The sequence below is a fragment of the Amblyomma maculatum genome, chromosome 1, assembly GCF_055883805.1.
Source record: "Amblyomma maculatum isolate TAMU_Amacu chromosome 1, ASM5588380v1, whole genome shotgun sequence".
Taxonomy (NCBI): domain Eukaryota; kingdom Metazoa; phylum Arthropoda; class Arachnida; order Ixodida; family Ixodidae; genus Amblyomma; species Amblyomma maculatum.
In genome coordinates, this window is record NC_139344.1 from 491,356,225 (window position 1) to 491,381,539 (window position 25,315).

The following is a 25,315-nucleotide window of genomic DNA, read 5'->3' on the forward strand; positions in this document are numbered from 1 at the left end:
AATGCCAATCTGGTCCGGCTCGACCTGTGAGCTCGCGATGCAACAATGTCCGCGAGCTCGTTGCCTAGCACGCCTGCATGTGCAGGAGCGTGATAGAGTCTGATCGGCCTCCGTGTGATAATAGATTTAAGCAAACGCTTTATTTCGTAAATTTTGGTATTTAATGTTTTTGGTGCGGCTAGAGCTGCAAGAATCGACAAAGAATCTGTGTAAATATACACAGGTGTCGATCCCTGCAGACTCTGTATATAGCGGAGGCATTCCTCAAACGCTATTTGTTCCACGCCGTATGCACCAGTTGCTCCTTCCACCCTGAAGCGTCCTACAGATGTTATTCGGCCTGCTGGTGACATAACGACGTACGCCTCTCCAGCCGAGACAGAGGTAAATGCGCCATCTGTATAGACGTGGTAAACGGGCGACGACGCCGACGCCCGCGCCGCCTCCACGTCTAACCGGACGTACGCAAACGAAACTACCTCTGCCGGGTGTTCGAGAGAGTCGTCGAAAGGTCTCGCCACTTCCGATGCGCGGTATGTATTTCGTCCAAATGTGATGTCAGATCGCTGCGTAAATAGCGCGAGCTCCGCGTTGAATCTGTCTAGATCCAAAGCGAGTGGCGGCGCATGCAGCAAAATTTGGAGCGCCCTGGTGCTCGTTGTAGAATAAGCCCCCGTTAGTGCCAATAAAGGAGCACGCTGCACTGAAAGCAGCCGAGCACGCAGTCCCGAATGGGGCGATTCCGTCCACCAAACGGGTGACGCATATGCGAGTGAAGGAAGAACGACCTGGCGGTAAAGCGCTCTTCGTTGTTCCGGTGCCGGTGTACCGCTGAGCCGCATGAAAGTGTTGAGGCGCGCGGCAAGCATCTCGGCCTTCTCCTTGAGCATGTCGCCATGAGGTATGAAGGAGAGAGTTCGATCGAAGACCACACCGAGGATTCTTACGGACGGCTTGAATTGTAATCTTACGCCGTCCAGCCTTACGGTGGGAAGTGTGCGCCCCATTCCACCCCTGGGGGGAGCAATAAGGACGCACACTGTCTTCTCTCGTGAGATGGTGACTCTCGCCTCCTCCGCCCATGTCGCAAATCTGGCGAGAGCATTTTCCGCCAATAGCGTCAAGAGCTTTCTTTCGGATGCAGGCACAAGGATGACGACGCCATCCGCATACGCCTGCACCGATACACCCTGTGGCATGGGCAACTCGAGCAGACCGCGCACGACTATATTCCACAGAAGTGGCGACAGTGGGGAACCCTGTGGGCTGCCTAAGGTGGACGCGCGACCGCGTCTCCCGCCTTTGAGCGGAATACCACCTCTCGGTCCGATAGAAAGGACCGCAGCAGTGCACAGAGGCTCCACGCACACCCCCCGTCACCGAGCGAAGCCAGGACCAAGGGGTGCCACACACTGTCAAATGCGCCACGGAAATCTAAGGATATAAGAAGTGCGTATTGGCCGCTATTCCTTATATCTCGTAATTTGGAGACTAGCGCATGTAGAGCCTGTACGGCTCCGCGCTGTCTGGTAAATCCGAATTGGTTCGAATGTAATAATTTGCATCGCGATAGAAAGTGGTACAAGCGCCCGTATAACAGACGCTCTAACACCTTGCCGAAAGTAGAATTCATTACTATTGGCCGATAAGATGTGGTCATCTCCGGAGGGCGACCTGGCTTAGGCAGGAAAATTATGCGTCCCTTTCGCCAAGCCACTGGGAAATGGCCAAGCTTGAGGGACGCGTTAAATATAAAGAGATAGAAATTCGGGTGACGCTCCCAGAGTTCGCGTACCACACGCGGCGTTATCCCGTCCAGACCCGACGCCGTTCCCGGCACGACGCGGGACACCACCATGCCCACTTCGTCGTACGTGAATGGGGCGTCGTCCGGTCCTCCGAGGGACGGGGATGCCGCAGCGATACGTATCCGTCTGTGAGCGTCGCTATCGTTTTCGTTTGAATCCGATGCGACCTGACCGTCCAACAACGTCTGTGCTGTTTCCAGCACAGACGATGTCATGGTGCCGTCAGGCCGCTCCACCGAAGGAAGAATAATGGGTGCTGTGTATTTTTTGAAAGCTAATTTATACGGGCGCCCGAATATGCCTGATTCGCTTCGAGCTGCTCGAAGCGAATAGACGTGCTCTAGCTGAGCTCCGCCAGCTCGAGCGCCTGCACGCGACCCGCATTGCCCGGCGCTGGCCTCCAGCGCCTAAGATTTTTTTCGCTCGTTTTTCCAGCGCGAGCGGCTACAAAAAAGGCTCGTTTTTCCAGCGCGACCGGCTACAAAAAAGGCTCGTTATTCCAGCGCGAGCGGCAGAAAACAGGCAATTTCCAAGCATGAAGCGAGACAAAGACCCCGGTTCGCAGAATGAGGGCGCAAAGAAAATGGGGCAGAGCGAAACCCAATCGACTGCGCGATAGAAGAAATTTTTTTCTTCTGAGCAGAGAAATTTCCAAAGAGCTGTCGGGGAAAAACGCAGAGACCGCGGTGTCAGCGCTGCTGAGAAATTTTTTTTTTCTCTCCAATTTGAACAAAGACCAAAACGGGCAAGCGGCCCTGGTTCCAAGTTGGAAGGCAGGCTTGGATCGCGCCTGCTCGCGGGGCCGCGGACTTTGTCAAATTTTTCCGCGGCCCGCCAAAGGGGAGAATAGTTTTTTTTTTCTTTTTTTTTTCGCCCCGGCATACAGGGCGGGCCTGGCCCCGGCAGACGCGGTTTTTGACCACCGCAATTTTGGCTTGAGTCACCAATTTTTCTTTCATTTTCTTTCTTTGTTTTTTCTTTTTTTCTCGCCCCGGCAGACGCGGTTTTCGACCACCGCAATTTTCACAGCTGAACTCGAACTTGGCTTAGGAGTCGCCATTTTTTTTTCTTTTTATTTCTTTGTTTTTTCTTTTTTCTCGCCCCGGCAGACGCGGGTTTTGACCACCGCAATTTTCCAGCGCCCTCGGCAATTTTTTTTTCTTTTTTTTTCTTTTTTCTCGCCCCGTGAGACGCGGTTTTTGACCACCGCAATTTTCCAGCGCCCTCGGCAATTTTTTTTTCTTTTTTGTTTTCTTTTTTCTCGCCCCGGCAGACGCGCAGACCACCGCAATTTTCCAGCGCCATCGCCCATTTTTTTTCTTTTTTTTTCTGTCTATAGGGAGCGGATTTCTTTGCGCTCGAGGCATTGGGGGCCCTCGCCGCGGTTTTTCTCGCCCCTGCAGACGCGGTTTTTGACCACTCTCCACAACTGGTTTCCTTCCTTTTTTTTCTGTCCTTAGCGAGCGGATTTTTTGCGCTCGAGGCGTTGGGGGCCCTCGCCCCGGCAGACGCGGTTTCCGCAATTTTCCGCGGTTTCCAGCGCCCTTGGCTTAATAGTCGCAATTTTTTTTCTGTCCTTAGCGAGCGGGTCCCCTCGCGGATTTTTAGAGCTCGAGGCGTTTGGGGCCCTCGCCCTGGCAGACAAGCCGCTTCTTTTACTTTTCGCGTAGTAAGAACGCTCGCAGATGGAAAAAATGCGCTCAGGACTTTGTCGGCCCGGCAGACGCGGTTTCTCGCCCCGGCAGATAGCAGATTATTGTTACTTTTCGCGGACGGCGCTCGGAGATGTGCTCAGGTTTCAAGTTAACTCCGGCGCGCGAGCAATCTACTTTTATTATTATTATTATTATTATTATTATTATTATTATTATTATTATTATTATTATTATTATTATTATTATTATTATTATTATTATTATTATTATAATTCGTAGTGCCGCAAGACATGATGGCGACTTTTCAAGTTTCCACTTTTAAGGTTCTAAATTCACGCACGCACGAGATTCTTTTTTTCTTCAATTTCTTATCTTGCCTTCATGACGAAGCCAACTTTACAAAAACCGGACGGCTCGCAGCAAGCTTGAATCGCTCTTGCGCGCATGCAGTTTCACACCACTTTTATGAACGCACGAGGCGCTCCGGGAGGAGGAGTAATGCGGCAAAGCCACCGTTGTTCCACGCAGACAAGGCAGACGCAGCTGCGAAAGGGCACTTTTTCTCTCTCTCTCTCTTATGCCGCATACAAACGTGTCGCACGCACGAGAAAAAAAAATATACCGAACAATAAACGCGGCAAAAAATACCATTTTTTTTACAACAATGGCCATCTTTTAGCGCACACACAAGAAAACAAAAGAAAGAAATCGGGTTTTGTGCAAAGTGCAAGAGACCTTTTTGTTCAGCGATGCATCCGAATCGCCGTTTTCTTTTTCTTCCGCATTTCCGAAGTTTGCAGAAGATTTTCTAAACCGCCTTCACCACGGTTTCGGAGAGGTAATGCGACAATACCTTAGTAAGATTTACTTTTTTTTGTAAAGTCCTCTCGAGCTATTTTTACTTACACTGGCGCAAAGTTTACTCACAAAAGTGGCCGTGTGGCGCTTTCTCCAGTTTCATTGCATAAAAAAAGTTTTCTTTTGTGTGTGTGTGTGTGTGTGTGTGTGTGTGTGTGTGTGTGTGTGTGTGTGTGTGTGTGTGTGTGTGTGTGTGTGTGTGTGTGTGTGTGTGTGTGTGTGTGTGTGTGTGTGTGTGTGTGTGTGTGTGTGTGTGTGTGTGTGTGTGTGTGTGTGTGTGTGTGTGTGTGTGTGTGTGTGTGTGTGTGTGTGTGTGTGTGTGTGTGTGTGTGTGTGTGTGTGTGTGTCTGTGTGTGTGTGTGTGTGTGTGTGTGTGTGTGTGTGTGTGTGTGTGTGTGTGTGTGTGTGTGTGTGTGTGTGTGTGTGTGTGTGCGTGTGCGTGCGTCGGGAGGCAGTTTTACTCACTTCACTCCCTTCAGCAGCTTCTACTACTAGTGGTCTGAATTTAGTGTTAAAGAATCTGCGAGAAACCGCGAGAAACTTGAGGCAGCACTACGAATGTTGCAATATTGCAAATGTTGTCTGCAATATTGCAATATTCAATTCGCTGAAAGCATTTAAAAATTTACGCATCGCTAATGGAAGCAGTTCGCTTCCATTAGCGGCTTTCCCGCGCTAAGCTTTGGCGACGACTCGTCCCTCGATCAAGACGTCGCGCGGACGCGCCTTTGTTACAACACTTCTGTAGGCTCAACGAGCTCCAGGACGAAAAAAAACGGCAAAAACGTTCTATCTCCCCACGCGATATCGCCCCGGCAGACGCCGTTTAGGAAAGCGACCGGCTGAGCCTTTTCGGGCCGAATTGATTTCGAAGGCTCAAATAAACAATTTCTCCCTTTTCAACCTAGTTTCTCTGTAAGGACCGTTGTTTTACATCACGATCGCGGTGCATTTGTTGCATAAGTTTTCGCACCACTTCTTTAGGCGCAACGAGCTCCATGCAAAAAACTAGCTGCGGCGAAGCCGCTCCATCTCCCTACGCGATATCGCCCGGGCAGGCGCCCTTCACAGTTCTCCTCATGTCCGATTTCAGAGGTAAACAGGCTTTGAGAAAACGCGGGTAAACTAGCGACGTGAACTTGCGACGAGCATGAAAGGTTCGATGCCATTTTAATGCAGAAAGCATTTAAAAATCTACAGAAATCTAATTCAGCGCGTGAAGAAATATTAAAAGGAGGTGAAAATTGGTCCCATTTGGTCCCAAAATTGGTCCCCGATCGAGACTTGACGCGGACGAATGGTACGCGTTTGCTACAACAGCTTTGGCGCCTTTTTTTAGTCGCAACGAGCTCCATGGAGAAAGGAATGGCAAGGTGTGCTGCGGCAAAGCCGCTCTATCTCCCTACGCGATTTCGCCCTGGCAGACGCGGTTTGGAAAAGCGGCCCGCAGTACGCCTCAGAGTATTATTTACACCCTTCTTGACGTTTCAATGCAAAATGATTTCGAAGGCCCCAATAAACAATATTTTTTATTGTATTTTTACTCAGCGCTGGACATTCAACAGCCAGGTTTCTGCTCTGAGGACTAATAAAAGCGACCGCTGCTTAACATGCGGTGAGACTGGAAACTTAAGAAAATTATGGATGTGTAACTGTGGAGTGAACCTTGCCGGCTTGTAAATAAATTCGTGTTTTTTAATTCCAATGCTAAATTTCTTACGATTTACGCATTTACTAGGATGCTGGCCAAGGCCGTATTTTGTTTTATCAACTTTATTCGTATGTGCGGGGATTGATCACAAGTGTCAATCGCATTAGTTCATGTATACATTGAAAATGCTTTTTCTGTGTGTGTGTGTGTGTGTGTGTGTGTGTGTGTGTGTGTGTGTGTGTGTGTGTGTGTGTGTGTGTGTGTGTGTGTGTGTGTGTGTGTGTGTGTGTGTGTGTGTGTGTGTGTGTGTGTGTGTGTGTGTGTGTGTGTGTGTGTGTGTGTGTGTGTGTGTGTGTGTGTGTGTGTGTGTGTGTGTGTGTGTGTGTGTGTGTGTGTGTGTGTGTGTGTGTGTGTGTGTGTGTGTGTGTGTGTGTGTGTGTGTGTGTGTGTGTGTGTGTGTGTGTGTGTGTGTGTGTGTGTGTGTGTGTGTGTGTGTGTGTGTGTGTGTGTGTGTGTGTGTGTGTGTGTGTGTGTGTGTGTGTGTGTGTGTGTGTGTGTGTGTGTGTGTGTGTGTGTGCGTGCGTGTGCGTGCGTCGGGAGGCAGTTTTACTCACTTCACTCCCTTCAGCAGCTTCTACTACTAGTGGTCTGAATTTAGTGTTAAAGAATCTGCGAGAAACCGCGAGAAACTTGAGGCAGCACTACGAATGTTGCAATATTGCAAATGTTGTCTGCAATATTGCAATATTCAATTCGCTGAAAGCATTTAAAAATTTACGCATCGCTAATGGAAGCAGTTCGCTTCCATTAGCGGCTTTCCCGCGCTAAGCTTTGGCGACGACTCGTCCCTCGATCAAGACGTCGCGCGGACGCGCCTTTGTTACAACACTTCTGTAGGCTCAACGAGCTCCAGGACGAAAAAAAACGGCAAAAACGTTCTATCTCCCTACGCGATATCGCCCCGGCAGACGCGGTTTAGGAAAGCGACCGGCTGAGTATTACATACACCCTTCTTGCCTTTTCGGGCCGAATTGATTTCGAAGGCTCAAATAAACAATTTCTCCCATTTCAACCTAGTTTCTCTGTAAGGACCGTTGTTTTACATCACGATCGCGGTGCATTTGTTGCATAAGTTTTCGCACCACTTCTTTAGGCGCAACGAGCTCCATGCAAAAAACTAGCTGCGGCGAAGCCGCTCCATCTCCCTACGCGATATCGCCCGGGCAGGCGCCCTTCACAGTTCTCCTCATGTCCGATTTCAGAGGTAAACAGGCTTTGAGAAAACGCGGGTAAACTAGCGACGTGAACTTGCGACGAGCATGAAAGGTTCGATGCCATTTTAATGCAGAAAGCATTTAAAAATCTACACAAATCTAATTCAGCGCGTGAAGAAATATTAAAAGGAGGTGAAAATTGGTCTCATTTGGTCCCAAAATTGGTCCCCGATCGAGACTTGACGCGGACGAATGGTACGCGTTTGCTACAACAGCTTTCGCGTCCCTTTTTTAGTCGCAAAGAGCTCCATGGAGAAACAAATGGCAAGGTGTGCTGCGGCAAAGCCGCTCTATCTCCCTACGCGATTTCGCCCCGGCAGACGCGGTTTGGAAAAGCGGCCCGCAGTACGTCCCAGAGTATTATTTACACCCTTCTTGACGTTTCAATGCAAAATGATTTCGAAGGCCCCAATAAACAATATTTTTTATTGTATTTTTACGCAGCGCTGGACATTCAACAGCCAGGTTTCTGCTCTGAGGACTAATAAAAGCGACCGCTGCTTAACATGCGGTGAGACTGGAAACTAAAGAAAATTATGGATGTGTAACTGTGGAGTGAACCTTGCCGGCTTGTAAATAAATTCGTGTTTTTTAATTCCAATGCTAAATTTCTTACGATTTACGCATTTACTAGGATGCTGGCCAGGGCCGTATTTTTTTTATCAACTTTATTCGTATGTGCGGAATTGATCACAAGTGTCAATCGCATTAGTTCATGTATACATTGAAAATGCTTTTTCTGTGTGTGTGTGTGTGTGTGTGTGTGTGTGTGTGTGTGTGTGTGTGTGTGTGTGTGTGTGTGTGTGTGTGTGTGTGTGTGTGTGTGTGTGTGTGTGTGTGTGTGTGTGTGTGTGTGTGTGTGTGTGTGTGTGTGTGTGTGTGTGTGTGTGTGTGTGTGTGTGTGTGTGTGTGTGTGTGTGTGTGTGTCGAGAGGCAGTTCTACTCCCTTCACAGTTCTCCTCCCACACTAGGCGACTTGTGGTCGAATTTCAGTGGTAAAGAGGCTTTGAGAAAACGCGGGTAAACGACGGGAGTAACATTTCCCCTCTCGCCGTAGGTGAACTAGCGACGAGCATGAAATGTTCGATGCCATTTTAATGCTGCCAGCGTTGAAAAATCTACACAAATCTAATTCAACACGTGAAGAAATATTAAAAGGACGTGAAAATATGTCCCATTCGCAAGACTAGGCCGCTTTTCTTGGGCTTTTCCGCGCTAGGCTTTTGTGACGACTCGTCCCCCAATCGAGACTTGACGCGGACGAACGGTACGCGTTTGCTACAACAGCTTTCGCGTCCCTTTTTTAGTCGCAAAGAGCTCCATGGAGAAACAAATGGCAAGGTGTGCTGCGGCAAAGCCGCTCTATCTCCCTACGCGATTTCGCCCCGGCAGACGCGGTTTGGAAAAGCGGCCCGCAGTACGTCCCAGAGTATTATTTACACCCTTCTTGACGTTTCAATGCGAAATTATTTCGAAGGCCCCAATAAACAATTTCTTTTATGATATTTTAATGCAGCGCTGGACACCCAACAGCCAAGTTTCTGCTCTCGGGCCTAATTAAGCGACCGCTGTTTAACATGCGCTGAGACTGAAAACTAAAGAAAATTACGGATGTGTAACCGTCGAGCGAACCTTGCCGGCTAGTAAATGAATTCGTGTTTTTTAATTCCAATGCTAAATTTCTTACGATTTACGCATTTACTAGGATGCTGGCCAGGGCCGTATTTTTTTTAACAACTTTATTCGTATGTGCGGAATTGGTGACAAGTGGCAATCGCAACAGTTCTAATATACATTGAAAATGATTTCGGGAGGTACCGGGTTCGATCCCTGGTGCCGCCGGTTACCCACCGATTTTTAAATGGGTACAAGCTTTCCCCCGGCCTGGTGCTCGGCTCTTCTGGGGAGAAAATGCTTGGGAAAAGGGGTCACGGCCCAAATAGTTGCGCCGATGTGGCAGTGATTGGTTCCGCCATCGGACAACAATATGTCCTCCTTGCGCGGCAACAGCCCGTTATGTGGCCCTTTTTTTTTCTTGAACCAACATTTTTGGTTCATGGCCCCTTTTCCCAAGCATTTCACACCAGAAGAGCCGAGCACCAGGCCGGGGGAAATCTTGTACCCATTGTAAACCGGTGGGTACCCGGCGGTACTGGGGATCGAACCCCGTACCTCCCGAATGCGAGGCGGATGCTCTACAACAAGGCCACCGCTTCATAGTTAATCATAGTTACTCCCGCCGTTTACCCGCGCTTTTTTGAATTTCTTCACGTTGACATTCAGAGCACTGGCCAGAAATCACATTGCGTCAAGCACCGATAAACGGCCATCGCAATGCTTTGTTTTAATTAGACAGTCGGATTCCCTCGGTCCGTGCCAGTTCTGAGTTGGCTGTTTTCTGCCAGCCGAAGCAAGAACCTCGGGCACGAAGCCCCCGGAACAAGCACAGCTGTGGCTTTCCACAGGAAGGTCCCGACGCTGGTCCGGGCTCGGCCGCACCGCTTTTTACGGCGGCGAGCCTCGCCCAGTCCCGGTGCAGTGCCATTCCTGCTTCTGGACCCCAGCCCGACCGGCTCAGCCCTCAGAGCCAATCCTTTTCCCAAGGTTACGCATCCGTTTTGCCGACTTCCCTTACCTACATTGGTCTAGAGACTAGAGGCTGTTCACCTTGGAGACCTGCTGCGGATATGGTTACGGTCCGGCACGAAAATCGCACTCCCTCACTCGGATTTTCAAGGGCCGACAGGAGCGCACCGGACAGCGCAAGAGCCGCACTGCTCTACGGAGCCACCGTCCCTATCTCGGGGTGAACCCATTCCAGGGACTCGATCTCCTTACAGAGAAAAGAAAACTCTTCCCGGGGCACCCATCGGCGTTTCCGAGCTGGTTTGCGTTGCCGCACTGGGCCCCGAAGGACCGATCTCCGTAGCCGGGTTCGGGACTGTTAACCCGATTCCCTTTCGGTTGCAGCGGGGCGTCTCCGATTCGACAGACAGAGCTGCACAAACGCGCCCGCTTCTGAAAGGATTTCTCCTTTCCCTAAGGACCGACTGACCCATGTTCAACTGCTGTTCACATGGAACCCTTCTCCACTTCAGTCCTCAAGGTTCTCACGTGAGTATTTGCTACTACCACCAAGATCTGCACCAGCGGCGGCTCCAGGCGGGCTCACGCCCGACACCTTCAACGCACACCGCAGCGGCCCTCCTACTCGTCGCGTCTTAGCACCCCCACAGTTCGTGCTACTCTGCCAGCGACGGCCGGGGATAGGCGCGACGCTAGAGCGCCATCCATTTTCGGGGCTAGTGGCTTCGGCAGGTGAGTTGCTACACACTCCTTAGCGGATTCCGACTTCCATGGCCACCGTCCTGTTGTCTTAAGCAACCAACACCCTTCATGGGTTCTCATGAGCGTCTCGACTCGGGCGCCTTACCCCGGCGTTTGGTTCATCCCACAGCACCAGTTCTGCTTACCCAAAGTGGCCCACTTGGCACTCTCATCGCAGCGGGAGGCCTCAACCCAGAAGGCCTCCCGTACACCCATTGAAAGTTTGAGAATAGGTTGAGGACTTTTCGACCCCAATGCCTCTAATCATTCGCTTTACCAGGTGTGACTGCTCTCCCATCGAGCGCCAGCTATCCTGAGGGAAACTTCGGAGGGAACCAGCTACTAGATGGTTCGATTGGTCTTTCGCCCCTATACCCGGATCGGACGATCGATTTGCACGTCAGAATCGCTTCGGACCTCCACCAGAGTTTCCTCTGGCCTCGTCCTGCCCGGGCATAGTTCATCTTTCGGGTGCCAACGTGTGCGCTCTCGCTCCGCCCCGGCGACAAGAGAGCGCCTGGGACGGGCCGTTGCTGCGCCCACACCCCTGTGCGGTGCGGGATCGCAACGCGGCCCGCGAAGGGCCTTCACGTTTCATTGCGCCATTGGGTTTCGGGAGACCCATTGACTCGCGCACATGTTAGACTCCTTGGTCCATGTTTCAAGACGGGTCGGGTGGGTTACCGACCTACTCGCCGCAAACCACTATAGCGCCTCCGCGGGAGAATGCCCCGCTCGCCCGGCTTCTCGCCGCCAGGGGACCAACCCAGACAACAGGAGGCGACAAGCTTGCCCAGCGGGTCCTCCGCTCCGATTCCAGAGGTCGTCATCGTTCGGGCCTCCCGACAGCCGGGAGAAGCCCAAGGGGCCTGGACGGGGTGACGAACTCTTCGTGCACGGCAAGGTATAACTCCCGCGAACCGTCCCCGAGGGGACGGGCAGGTCACCTCCACAGCCGGACTGAAAGTCGTACTTTTCCCATTTACCCGCGTCCGTCGTGGCGTTCTACCGGCGGTGGGAAGTGCGCACTCCGGAGACCGCGTCCGCCCACTGGCAGCCGGAACAGCCCCCCGAAAGGAGCCGTTTACCCGACGCCGCCAGCTCGGCAGTCGTCCGGAGGCTCAATCCCACCACTTTCGAGCTTCGAGGGCCCACCCGTTTTACTCTAAGCGGTTTCATGTACTCTTGAACTCTCTCTTCAAAGTTCTTTTCAACTTTCCCTCATGGTACTTGTTTACTCTCAGTCTCTCGGTCGTATTTAGCCTTAGATGGAGTTTACCACCCACTTAGGGCTGCACTCTCAAGCAACCCGACTCACGGGAGGCTTCATCCCGGGCGCGCAAAGGCAGAGACGGGCCTGGCACCCACTCAGGGACAAGCCCCTGTCAGGGGTCTTGCACCGTCGCAAACTCCAGGGAACGTTGCCTCCCATACACCACATTTCCAGACCACCTGCAAGGACGGGGGATTCGGTGCTGGGCTAGGTCCCGTTTCGCTCGCAGCTACTCAGGGAATCCCTGTTGGTTTCTTTTCCTCCGCTTAGTGATATGCTTAAATTCAGCGGGTTGTCTCGCCTGATCTGAGGTCGACAGCAGTGAATTGATTGTCCTCCAACTCGGTCCGATAACTTTTCGGCGCGGTCGAGCGCGCTCCGCTCGTCCTTCTCCCTTTTTGCGCGGCTCGCGCCTCCCGCACATTCCTCGCTTTTTTTTCGCTGTCGGCAACACCCTCGGCGACGTGCGCGCGAGACTGGAACGTGCCGCATGGCCGGCGCTCGGGACGGCGCGCGCATATCGGTTGCGCCGAAAACGAACCATTGAGTAGGAAGAAGCAACCCCCGACCGCCGCGGTCGACTGAATGCCGCCTCTCGTCTCTTTCCCTCGAGCGAGAGGCAAACGTACAACCTGGCGTAGGGGCATCTTCACAAAAGATTTTGCGTCGCCCCTGCCTAAACTGGAGTGGCCCAGTTTTTTTCGGGACAGAGACTGCAAAGCACTTATACCGACGGCGGACAACGCTCGTAACGAGATACGCGTCCGTTCGACCCGTACTAGACAATGCTTGAGCAGAGAGACTCCTTTCCCTCGGAGCCCGTGAGGATCCCTTTAGCGCGCCGCACGGCAGCGCGCGCCTCTGCGCCTACAAACTCTCCTCTAGCATCAACGCGTTCACACCCGGTCGTTTCCCCGCACAACCCGGCGCGAGATCTCCTTTCTTCTCGCGCGGGCGTGCCCGGACCAGGCGCTCCCGTCTCTCGCGTTTCGCGAGGAAAGTTTGTTTCCACTGTCTCCGTAGGCCAGCCCGCAAATGCCGCTCTGGCGCTCGTCCTTCCGGCCTCGTCTCCCTTGAGCGACCGCACTGCAGGTAATCCCTTCCTGCGGCAATCGCCTCTTTTGGAGGCCCGGAGGACGCGCAACTGGCAGCCTGCGCGGCCCTCGGCACAAAGCGTGGCGCAGGGCGACCCCGACTCGACCGCCTTTCGCGCGGGCGCAAGGGTTCGACCCACGTCTCTCAATTTGCGCAGTCTTTCGAGGGATCTTCGGCGTTTCGTACAGAGCCGTCCTTGATGCCGACACTGTCAAAACGAGTCGCCAGCGACGCCATCCCCGGGCGCCGGCGCCTCTCTTGATATATGATCCGACCCTCAGACAGACGAACCCAAGGGAAGACCCAAGGGCACAATGTACGTTCGAAGAATCAGTGCTCAGTGTGTCCTGCAATTCCCCCCCAATCTGGCAGCTGGCTGCGTTCTTCATCGACCCGAGAACCGAGTGATCCACCGCTTAGAGTCGTGCGTTTGGTTTGTTCAATTCCGTACAGTACAACAAAGGGTTTCGACACCCAGGCTTTTCTCCTGGTCTCCAGTGTCGCAGTTTCGTCCAACTCCTGCAACATCTCGCAGCGTTTCGTTCGGCCTCTGTGCCAGCCTGCAAGCGGCTCGGGCGCTGCGCCTCTGCGAAAAGCCTTGTGCAGTGATAGTGCAACTCGAGAGGAAGCGTGTGAGCAGCGTGCGGTCGCCATTTTCGTTCTCCGTGGTGCTATGGGCCAAAAAATCATGTCGCGTCACCGCAACATATGACGACGCACTATCAAGGAACCAAGAAAGAGTCATCAGAAGGGTTTCATCAGAAGGGTTTCGCACCAACACGTTAGAAGTGTTTGATAAAAGTTCTGCTGTTCACCTGGTCATCTGCTGTTCACATCACAACTGCTGTTCACATATCGACAGCCGCTCTCAACCACCTTCTCTCCCCGGTGAATCGCTCCCGGATAGATCCATACAGCGACGCTTCTCAAGGGTGGCCTCTTGGACCGACCTCTATCAACGTCACGCTGCCGCGATCTCATCCTCCACCATCTACCACATTTTGCACAAAGGAGCCGCCATCAACTTCGCATAAGAGGCCTTGCGCACCGCTCAGCATTGGAGCCGGACAGCACGTACTTGACAATCCGCAAGAAGAAAGTCAGTCGGACTACTCCCGCAACAGGAGCCCACCAACCACAAGTGTCTCGGACGGCTTTTCGGTGGCGCACCGACAGACTACTCGGAAACCGGGAAGGACGAAGCCCCGAGAGAACCTCAAGGCCGCGAATGCGTTCGAGTGCGGGATTATAACCCCGTCGTCCTTTTTGTTCCCGAAGTCTCCTTTCGCGCCATCGGCACGGCGCCTAATATCGCGCCCGACGAGCAAGCGTCAGACGTTCACCACGCCATGAACGAAGCAAATGACATCCAGAGCCAGTGAGCTGCGGTTCCTCTCGTACTTCGCAGCAGCGCCACCGTTCCCTTGGCAGCGGGCAGGCCTTTCCCTCGGCCCGCGCTACAGACTCTGAGTCGTTCTTTTACTTCTTTTGCCAAAGAGCCCGCAAGCAGCGTTTCCGCTCGTACTTCGCAGCAGCGCCGCCGTTCCCTTGGCAGCGCGCAAGCCTTTCCCTCGCCCCGCGCTACCGACTCGAACGCAAAGAGCTTCGCAGCAGAGTTAGCGAGCAGCGTTTCCGCTCGTACTTCGCCACAGCGCCGCCGTTCCCTTCGCGGCGCGCAGGCCAATGACTCGGCCCGCGCTACCGACTCTGCGCAACTCTTTGCAAAAGAGCCAGCGAGTAGCATTTCCTCTCGTACTTCGCAGCAGCACCCCCGTTCCCTTGGCGGCGCGCAGGCCTTCCCCTGAGCCTGCGCTACGGACTCTGACGCAAAAAGAAGTAGCCGCAGCAGAGCTAGCGAGCCGCGTTTCCTCTCGTACTTCGCAGCAGCGCCGCCGTTCCCTTGGCGGCGGGCAGGCCTTTCCATCGGCCCGCACTACAGACTCCGTGCCCACCGTCATAGGTGCGTTACGCCGTTTGTACCCGCGGAAGCCGACCGTCCGACAATCCCTTGGTGACGGAGCTCCGCTGGGCGTAACCCCAGACGGCCACTGACGTCCGACGGACAACCGAACTCGGCCGCAACACGGCGGCCGATTTCGGACGTCCGCCGGAATTCCGGCGTACGTACGAAAGCGGATGGTCGAATGCATTCGCCCAGCGGACAGCCGCCGTACGTCCGCCACTGGATTTGCTTTTACACAGCTATGATATAGTTTGTAGTCGTCGTGCTCGTCTGAACTGCGTATAAATCAGTAATGCCGTCAAGTCTGCATTATCTGATGCCAGAGCGAATCGATGCGATAGAAGCACTTCCATTAACCAGTTTTTTTTATTTTCCGCATGTTTCATCGTTGAATGCTTCCATCAAAAATTTTTGATTAAAAGTTAAATGACCATTAAACATTTTTCTATCATGATGCTTCGGTGAAATTTTAATCAGTGGCTGAATAGACGCAGCAAGCAGCAAGCTCTAAAAGAACGAAACCGAACTTATCCTCAAAAAAACCTGAAATGAGCCAATCCAATCCACCTGACAAGTTGAAGTTTAGTCATGGAAGATGGCTTCACGTTTCCGTGTTCTGCATTTTCTGCGCAGTTACAAATACCTACGGCTGTAATGCACTGCTAGCATTGTTTTTGCTGTGGCTTGGTGCGGCTGGCACACTTTGTTCACCCGCCGATTCCAAAGTAAGTATTTCACCGAACTTTTGTTTCTTTAGTGGAACTTTTCGATGCACCGATAGTGGTGAGCTTTTGGGTAAGGAAACAGCTCTGTACAGCAGCCGAACGGTCGAGTGTTTTAGGCGAGACTGACAGGATCGCTCCGCGCCGACTAACTAAAGTGCAGCCTCAAGTCTGAGGGCCATCTTTCTCGGCATTACTGGACGCTGCGCCAGTAAGCCGCGCAACTTCTCTGTCTCTGATAAAGGAGTGCCTGCCCGAGCTTTAAAGGAGTTAATTTGTTAACCATGCGCAACGTGCTGAGTTGTAAAAACTATACGAGAAAACTTTTGCACTCCTCGAGCCTATCGTGCGACATGCCTACACTAGTGAAAACGTCGCGGTTTATTTTTTTTTCAATGGACAGCCGCTGATCTTTCTCTCGAGCTTTACGGCAACTACAGTTTCTAGAAGGAACGGCTGTAGCTACTAAATAACTAAAGGTTTAGTACTCTCCTTCAGCTTTGACAAACCAGGACAGCACCTTGCGCATGTTGGTTATGCATGTGGGACCGAACCGCGCAGAACAACCGGACAAGGAGATGAGAGAAAAAAAAAAGTCAGCACTTGTCTTTTTCTTGACCCGTTGTTCTGCGCTGTTCTGGCACGAATTTGACATACCGCCGCCGCGATACAGTTGGGCTGTGAGCTCTGGTGCCTGCAACGCCTTCTTTTATGCAAAACAGGCATACTGGGAGGCCATGCAAGCCGCGGGCTCAAAAAAAAAAAACCAGAGCTGAGCAAAAGTGAGATGAAAACAAAATTGTTGTTGCCTTGTCCTTACAGATATTCAAAGGCTCCTCAGAATTTCACTGCATTATTGACAGCCAGATAATGCCAAAGCTACACTAGAGCCATGCAGCACCTTATAGTGCATGATACTGAGCTTATGTCTCGCACTGAAAGCTCTTACCATGTTCTTAGATTATCATATTAAAGTAGCTTTAAACCCATGCTTGTTAATACAGTGATAGCCATAAATTGAATCTAGGGCATCATGCTCACTTACAAGGCTTCTGATAACCGCTGGTCACATGATGTGGGCTATAGCAGAAACCTGTACCTGGTCATCTTACAAGCATTTGTGCAATTGATGCTTTTAATGTGTTGTAAAAGTTTTTGTGTTCTGTTTCTGTATGGGAATGCTTTCCTTATTGAAGGCTAACATTTGGCTTGCTACAGCAAAACCTCTACCTAGTCATCCTAAAAACAGCACCGCAGTTGGTGCTTTTAGTGTGTTGTAAAAGTATTTGTGTTCTGCTTCTGTATGGCAATGCCTTTCTCGTTGAAGGCTAGCATGAGGCTTCCAAAAATTTTTCAGATGCCATTTGCTGTAGCCGATTTCGTAGGCCAACAGGAAGCAGCACTTTGAACATGGAAAACTGTCATCCACGGGGGAAAAATAGCAACATCCCTTTGCATTCTCATTTCTTTGGTATGGCTAAAAGTGAGTATTGTATCATCATCTATATTATTAATATTGAATCATGATTGTCAGTGTTGAAGTTGTTTGAGCGTGATGATTTTAAACACACAGGACATCCCTTTGACATTAAGGTTTTAGCTTGTTTACATGTAGGATGTAGAACTGGTTTCAACAAACTTTATGCAGCAAATTCTTTTTACATTGTCCACCATGTTACTTTTTGTCATTGTCCATTGAAGTAAATAACCAGTATTTTATGTTTACACAGTCGTCCACTCTTAGCTTGAATGGGAATGTGTGGCATGCAGTTTGCGAAATAGCAATGCATCCGTCACAGCCATGCATCAAGGCTAAGTGGCTCGTGCGTAGAGGGACCAGCCGCTCCAGCTTCACGTCATCTGCCTCTTTGCTCCGATGTGCAGACGTGCATTGAGGCAAAGTGGTTTATGTGTAGAGAAACCAGGAGCTTCTTTGTCACATCTGGCTGTTTGTTACGGTGTGCAGATGTGCATCGAGGCAAAATGGCTGATGTGTAGAGGGACCAGGAGCTGCTGCTTAACGTCCTTCGTTTCTTTACTACAGTGCACAGCCGTGCATTGATGCAAAGTGGCTTGTGCATGGAGGGCCCAGGAGCTGCAGCTTCACGTCTGCCTCTTTGCTCAGGTACGCAGGTGCGTATTGAGGCAAAATGGCTTATGCATAGAGGGACCAGGAGCTGCTGTGTGGCGTAGTCTGTATGTTTGCTATGGTGCGTATCGAAGTACAGTGAGGGGGCTCATGTGTAAAGGTACCATGAGCTGCTGCGTCATGTCGTCTGCCTCATTACTATGGTGCGCAGGCATGCATCAAGGCAAAGTGGATTATGCGTAGAAGGACCATGAGCTGTTGCTTCACATCTGCTATGATGCGCAGCTACGTATTGTGGGTGGGGGTGGAAAACATTGCCATCAGATACAAATACAGCAGGTTACTCACTAGCTGACCCTGAGGGGGCCTGTCCTGACAAAAACAAGGGGTCCCTAGTTTGGGACCCCAGTGGGGGTAGAGGGACTAGAGGCTGGTACTTCACGCTGTCTGCCTCTTCGCTATGGTGTGCAGCTGCGATGGATGCAGTGGCATCTCAAAAAGTGCATGCCACGCACTCGCATGTTCAGCCTGAGTGGACGACTGTGTACCTGCTATAGCTTTGTTATTCATAGAATAAACCTAGGCCAAGTTGGATGAATTATAGCTCACCTCATATGTGATCAGCAAAGAAAAGCCACTCCAGAAAATCTGATGCATTTACTGTCATAGGATTCTTATTCATATACATGCTACTGACAAGTCAGATTCTTCACCCTCAGAAATGCCAGAAAAATAACCAAGGGTGCGTCTGCAATAGTCTAGCTTGCTCTTTCTCTGCAGACTTGAGTCAGATGTGTGTTCCATTGCTGTGGGTGGGACAGGTGTGAATCTTTGATTTTAAGCTTGCAACAAGTATGTTATTTTAGTTTAAAGGCAAAACGGTACTAATAATCGCAGCCCCCCGTGGCCTTTATCCCCTTTTAATAGTGTTGCTAGACACTGAATTATTAGTTTACTCTGCACTGTTTCTGTCTAGTTAATGTGCGGAGATGTACATATATTTATATGACTTGGAGTTGTCGACTTTGCACTTAGAAACATTGTAGCGTTATCTGATGTGTTGCTTTCATTTCTTTAATGATTTCTGTAAGGGATCGGTGGGTATGCTAGGCACCATTATTAGTCTGCTCTTTTTGGGTCACCTGTTCAATGCCCAGCTGCGACCGTCTCCCACTTGCCCTCGGACAGGAGGCGGAGAGACGCGCAGAGAGAGGCTGCTACAGCAGCTACATTGCTTAACGGAAACGTAGGCAGAGAAAGAAAGAAGTCCCCTCTTCCGAGGACTTTGCTGTCGCACTCGAAGACGCGGGGACAGGCAGTTTGTTCTTGTTGCTGTGTCATGTAGGGGGCCCGTTTTTATTTAAGGAGCTTTACGAACAGTATACAACTAAGGGGTCCTTAGTACGCTGACTGGACCCATCACCCGGAGGCAGCACAGCTTCGAAACGAGCACCTCTTTTAGAAGAACTGCTTATCATTCAAAGAAAAAACACTGTCAGGTTGAAGGGTGTAAGGCCCTCTTCCTTGTTGGGGAGCCCATAAAAGTGACAATTATTCAGTGCAGGCGCGCTGAGTGGGGTCTCGTTGAGGATTCCAACCCTGGATGTCAACAATGGTGGGAGATGTTGGTGTTGAAAAAGGGCAAGTGTGTAACAGTGACTGTATGATGCGGAGCGGGAGGATGTGGGTTAGCTCTTCTGATGTGGTCCGCAATGGTGCTGACTCGGACGCCAATAATTGCAATAATTGCCCTGTAAAAGGAGCCGCCAAGGATGCAAGCTTTGGGCAATGGTTGCGCACGTGGGACACCGTTTTGATGGGTTCTAATTTTTTTTTCTTTTTATTTCCTAGGGGAAAGAGTTTGGCATGTGACCTAGTGAGCCAATCATTTCGAGGTCCATTCTCTAAATTCTGTTTGTTGTGAAACGAATTTGTTGTCCCTTTTGCATTGCTTGTATTAGGGAGAGGGTGAAGAACTTATGAAAGTGGAAAGACATGCCAAAATGATTGTTAGCCAGTCATGTGTGAGTTCGTTGTCATTGGGGATGAGAAATGTGGGCGGAGTCCCGAAGTTAATGAAATGGCCCTGCGGCCTGGAGAACTCGTTCTGAGCTAGATTTTGATCTCTTTCCTCTTCGGCATAGATCATGGTCATTGTTTCGCCTGTTGTAAATACGTACATTCATGTATAAAATTTTCAGTTCATCTTCCTCTCCGTGTGCAAGTTGTTGTGGCCAGATGCAGTAAATTCACTATTTTCATTTCTGTATAACGTGCCTTTCTGAAGATGGTGAGCTCTTTTGTCCAATCCTGTAAGAAAGCAGCAAAGCGCTCCCAAATCTTCCACAAAACTTTGTGATATCTTTAATACTAACTGCGGCTTGGTGTCACTCAAAACATGTAGTTGAGGTAGATGTCTTCCCCCCCCCTCTTTTTGTTCGTTCAAATGAGGACCAGCGGACACTAACTCTTGCTTTTGTAATGACCTAGGCCCCGCCTTAAGTACTCCAATGTCAATACCATTTTTATAGCTATGGCTGTCCAACAGCACTAATGTCTTTTATACACTTCTTTTACTAATCTCTTACCCAAGTGGTGGCTTATACTGCGGGGGCGAAAGCCTCTGTACAGTATGTCTAGATTTTGGACTAGAATCGCGATGTAAACGAATTGTGACCTTATTTCTTTTGCACACATGAAAGAACTAACGTTCAACTTTCACATCGACAAGTATGGTCCCAGTTTCCTGGTCGATGTGAAAGTTATGTGCTTTGATTGCAGTTTGTGTAGTCCACACACTTGTCCCCGATATTACATAGGGGCAAATTAGGCGCCTTTACAGGGGCAATTTCTTTGGCGCCCACTATACCTTCCCCATGAAAAAGCTACAGTGTTTCTTGTGAACAGCTGGCTGCATTTATAAATACCATTATTTTTTTGTAATTTGTTGTGCGTAGTTGAGAAATCCATGACATACATGCACAGCTGGTTGCCAGAATTATGCAATCATATTTCAGTAACTAACATCCATGCTGCATGCTGCCGGTAATACATCAGGAGCTTGTGGTTGTCAGCTTTTTGTGTTTTGTGTGACTATAAGCCTTGCTATTGTAATGTCACATATAGCGCTGTGGGTAAACAAATAACTTTACTTTTAACTCTTGTAGAAGCGTGAACACTGCGCAATCACTGCGGCGGGCTATGCTTCCACATTGGGCTTTAGCCACATGTCAGATGTCTATCTTTATTCTGCTGCAGCAGCTTGCATGTTATCAGATAAGTTACTTCGTCGCAGCTGCTCCAATAAGACGCTTTCTAGACGCTTGTAGCCTAGATGTTGATGTCGATATACCCCCGACATGCCCAGGGAATGTCTTCGGTAGAGGGTACATGGAAACCAGCGAAATGTGCAGTTTACAGAACAAAAAGGTAACAATTTTAAATGATGTTTTATTGATCACTTCTTTTCAGAGCAGGAACAATGACTTTAGAAATCTGCCTGTTAAACCGCTCAAAATGCAGGTTTCTGCCGCCAATGCATACCTGTGTAATACTGCAATGCTCTGGCTGTGCTTTATGTTCATATACAGCATCCTTTATGCTTAGTTTCTCTGCAAGTGCACTCCATGTCTTGGGCATTGCTGAGGGCGCATAGCAGCAAGCATAACATGCCATGTTTGGTCAGAGTGGCATGTTCAAAAAGACGACATAAAAACATTAAAATACTGAATACCAGGTTCTGGTCAAACTACGTTTATCTTTTATTATTCTGCATGGGTTTTGCTGCAGTTATATGACCTTTCTATATAGCATGTGACAGTTCTGAATAGAGATGCATGCGTACAGTGCCATCTGGAAAAAGCAATTGAGAGAAACTGGCAGTTGTCCTTGGAGATGTGTAATCAAAGTTCAACACAGATAACTTGAATTTCATTTTCCCTTCTATTGCAGGAGGAGCCCAGCCTGCTCTTTCCATCTTAGACCTGAAAGACCAGCAACAGCTGATCGAGCAAATGCACAGGATAGTAACTGCTCCTGGAATCCCGGCCTGCGGAGGCCGCCACAGAGAACTCGATCATCTCCTCGCTAATTCCGAAATATTAGGTTTCAATAAATACCTTTTCCTCCACCACCTCCCCAAGGGAAGAGCTGTCACGGCCAAGGATAATTAAAAAAATTATTCAAGTAGATTCTTAATACTCCAGTTGGCCTGCATTTTACCATGCCATTCCTTAACATCGATATTTTTTTAGTGTAGACTATTTATGCATGCAGTTTTTGCAAAAAAGCCTAAAAAATGCTTTTTTACAACCTCGCATGCTGGTATGCAATGGTGCATTTGTGTAAAGCTCAGCTAGCATATGTGCCTCTTTGATGGAAGTTTTAATTGCACACAACTGTTCAGTGCTTTGTGTTTGAAAGTAAAGCAGACAACAGGAAACTTGAACCTGTTGCATATTCTATTGTCTGCTTTACTTTCATGACAAAGGCATTGAGCGCTAGTATACTAGTATGTGACTGAAATTTCCATGGCACATGCTTGCTGAGCTTTACACGAATGTTATTGGCAAGTTTTTACACCAATAGCAGGCCCTGCAAGCATGTTCCGGGAAACGTCCGAATGTCCGCCTCCGGCTGCCCGTCGGACGACCGTGGGACGCGATCCGGATCCACGAACGATAGTCCGACGGACGTCCGCTGTACGTATATCGAACATAACCGGACTTCCGTCGGATGTCCGAAGGTCCGAAAACGGACGTCTGTCGGTCGACCGTCAGACGTCTATGGCCGTCTGGGACAATTTGTGCAGAGAAGCGGCTTCAGAATATCGCAACTCCGCGGTGAAAGGCCATCCCCCGCTTATAAGTGGGGGCGGCGCCGGGCGTGACAAGCACAGTCCGGTAATGATCCTTCCGCAGGTTCACCTACGGAAACCTTGTTACGACTTTTACTTCCTCTAAATGATCAAGTTTGGTCATCTTTCCAACAGACCGGCGCAACCGAAAGGCCGCGCCGGACATCGGTCCGAAGACCTCACTAAATCATTTAATCGGTAGTAGCGACGGGCGGTGTGTACAAAGGGCAGGGACGTAATCAACGCGAGCTTATGACTCGCGCTTACTGGGAATTCCTCGTTCAAGGGGAACAATTGCAAGCCCCTATCCCAATCACGAAAGAAGTTCCACGGGTTACCCAGTCTTTTCAGACAGGGATAAAGACACGCTGCTTCCTTCATTGTAGCGCGCGTGCGGCCCCGGACATCTAAGGGCATCACAGACCTGTTATTGCTCTGTTTCGTGCGGCTAGGAGCCGCTTGTCCCTCTAAGAAGGTTGTAAGATGCTGGGAACCCCGCACCTATTTAATAGGCTAGAGTCTCGTTCGTTATCGGAATTAACCAGACAAATCGCTCCATGCACCACCATCCACCAAATCAAGAAAGAGCTCTCAATCTGTCAATCCTCCCAGTATCCGGGCCGGGTAAGTTTTCCCGTGTTGAGTCAAATTAAGCTGCAGGCTGCACTCCTGGTGGTGCCCTCCCGTCAATTCCTTTAAGTTTCAGCTTTGCAACCATACTTCCCCCGGAACCCAAATACTTTGGTTTCCCGGAAGCTGCCCGCCGAGTCATTTGAGTAACTCAGGCGGATCGCTGGTTGGCATCGTTTATGGTCAGAACTAGGGCGGTATCTGATCGCCTTCGAACCTCTGACTTTCGTTCTTGATCAAAGAAAACATTCTTGGCAAATGCTTTCGCAGTAGTTCGTCTTGCGACGGTCCAAGAATTTCACCTCTAGCGCCGCAATACGAATGCCCCCGTCTGTCCCTCTTAATCATTACCCCGTATTCCAAAAACCAACAGAACAGAAACAGGGTCTTGTTCTATTATTCCATGCAAGTTTATTCAGGCGACTCGCCTGCGTTGAGCACTCTAATTTTTTCAAAGTAAAAGCGCAGGCCACCTCGAGATGCACCAATGAAGGGCACCAAGAGAGGACCGGCATGATGTTCAGTACGAGCCGTCGCATCGGGTAGATGCACTACTCGTCTGGAACTGAGATCCAACTACGAGCTTTTTAACCGCAGCAGCTTTAGTATACGCTATTGGAGCTGGAATAACCCCGGCTGCTGGCACCACACTTGCCCTCCAATTGATCCTCGTTAAAGGATTTAGAGTGTACTCATCTCAATTACGGGGCCTCAAAAGAGTCCCGTATTGTTATTTTTCGTCACTACCTCCCCGTGCCGTGAGTGGATAATTTGCGCGCCTGCTGCCTTCCTTGGATGTGGTAGCCGTTTCTCAGGCTCCCTCTCCGGAATCGAACCCTGATTCTCCGTTACCCATAACAACCATGGTAGGCAAGTAACCTACCATCAAAAGCTGATAAGGCAGACACTTGAAAGAGATGTCGCCGGCTCATGGCCATGCGATCAGCACAAAGTTATCCAGAGTCACCACAGAGTACGGGCAGAACCCGATGGGTCTTGGCCTAATAAAAGCGCCCGTCAGCCAAAGGCCTTCAGGCTCAATGCATGTATTAGCTCTAGAATTGCCACAGTTGTCCAAGTAGAAAGAAACGATCTACGGAACCATAACTGATTTAATGAGCCATTCGCGGTTTCGCCTTATTTCGGCTTGTACTTAGACATGCATGGCTTAATCTTTGAGACAAGCATATGATTACTGGCAGGATCAGCCAGGTAGATGCATAGGCAATACCCCGCCACGGGTGCCTTTGTCGCAGCGCTTTCGAGGCTGCCTTTAGGCGCCCCAGCGCGCGACGCATCTTATTTTGTGCGTCGTTCGAGATCGCTCCGACGTCCGCCCCATGGGGCCGGATCTCGTCGCGCGGCAAGAGAGCACGTGCCTTTGGGCAGAAGCATTTGTAACACGCTCACCGGTGCGCACGCGGCACGAGGCCGTGGCGTTTCTGCACCGGACGGCGCTTGCTACGTTGCCGATACGGCCAAGCCGCCAGAGTTCCGGACAGCATGGAACACACCTCAAAACACTGTGGAAACAGCGTAGTCCGACAACCAGCCCCCATCGCAGACGCGGATGAGGGTGCAGACGAATGCCGTGGGGTCGAGACAGCGTGTTGGTCCGCCGCCTCTACACCCCCATATAATAGCAGCGATAAATACCCAGACCTTCCTGGGTAAACGACTGGCCGTACTCGAGGAAAATTTGCCGTAAAGTAGACGGCGAAGAGTGCGCGCACGTCGCGCGCTCGGCGCCCGCAATCGTACTCGAGAAATGATCACTGAGAACGTGAGCCCTTCAATGCGAAACAGTCCCACAGTGGTGCGTCTTGCCGGCCATACACGAACACCCTGCCGTGCCGCAGCGGCCGCGAACGAGCGGCCCTGCTCGAAACGGCTTCGCCCCAGAAGGCACTGAATCGTCCGCGACCTACAACGGCATGCCGCGGCGCCCCGACCGCGGCCGTACTCGAGGACAATGCTGCGCGCGCGTGGGCCTGCTCGAAAGGGCAGCGCCGCAGAAAGCGCTGGCTCTTGCGCGACCTACAACGGCACGCCGCCGCGGCGCCCCGACCGCGGCCGTACTCGTGGACTAACCTGCACGCGAACGGGCCTGCTCGA

General features: G+C 50.6%; 1 long non-coding RNA gene, 2 other non-coding genes and 1 pseudogene across 3 annotated transcripts; 1 reads left to right on the forward strand and 3 right to left on the reverse strand.

Moving 5' to 3' along the window:
• Positions 1-9,896: 9,896 nt before the first annotated feature.
• On the reverse strand, positions 9,897-12,138 carry LOC146210237 (large subunit ribosomal RNA; annotated as a pseudogene).
• A 1,074-nt stretch (positions 12,139-13,212) lies between these two features.
• Positions 13,213-13,365, reverse strand: LOC146210238 (5.8S ribosomal RNA). Its single transcript, XR_014704564.1, has one exon. It is a non-coding gene; the product is annotated as a 5.8S ribosomal RNA (ribosomal RNA).
• Positions 13,366-15,484: 2,119 nt separating this feature from the next.
• LOC146210239 (uncharacterized) lies at positions 15,485-21,984 on the forward strand. Its single transcript, XR_014703517.1, has 3 exons — positions 15,485-15,629; positions 16,984-17,109; positions 21,667-21,984. It is a non-coding gene; the product is annotated as an uncharacterized LOC146210239 (long non-coding RNA).
• A 633-nt stretch (positions 21,985-22,617) lies between these two features.
• Positions 22,618-24,415, reverse strand: LOC146210240 (small subunit ribosomal RNA). Its single transcript, XR_014704604.1, has one exon. It is a non-coding gene; the product is annotated as a small subunit ribosomal RNA (ribosomal RNA).
• Positions 24,416-25,315: the final 900 nt, after the last annotated feature.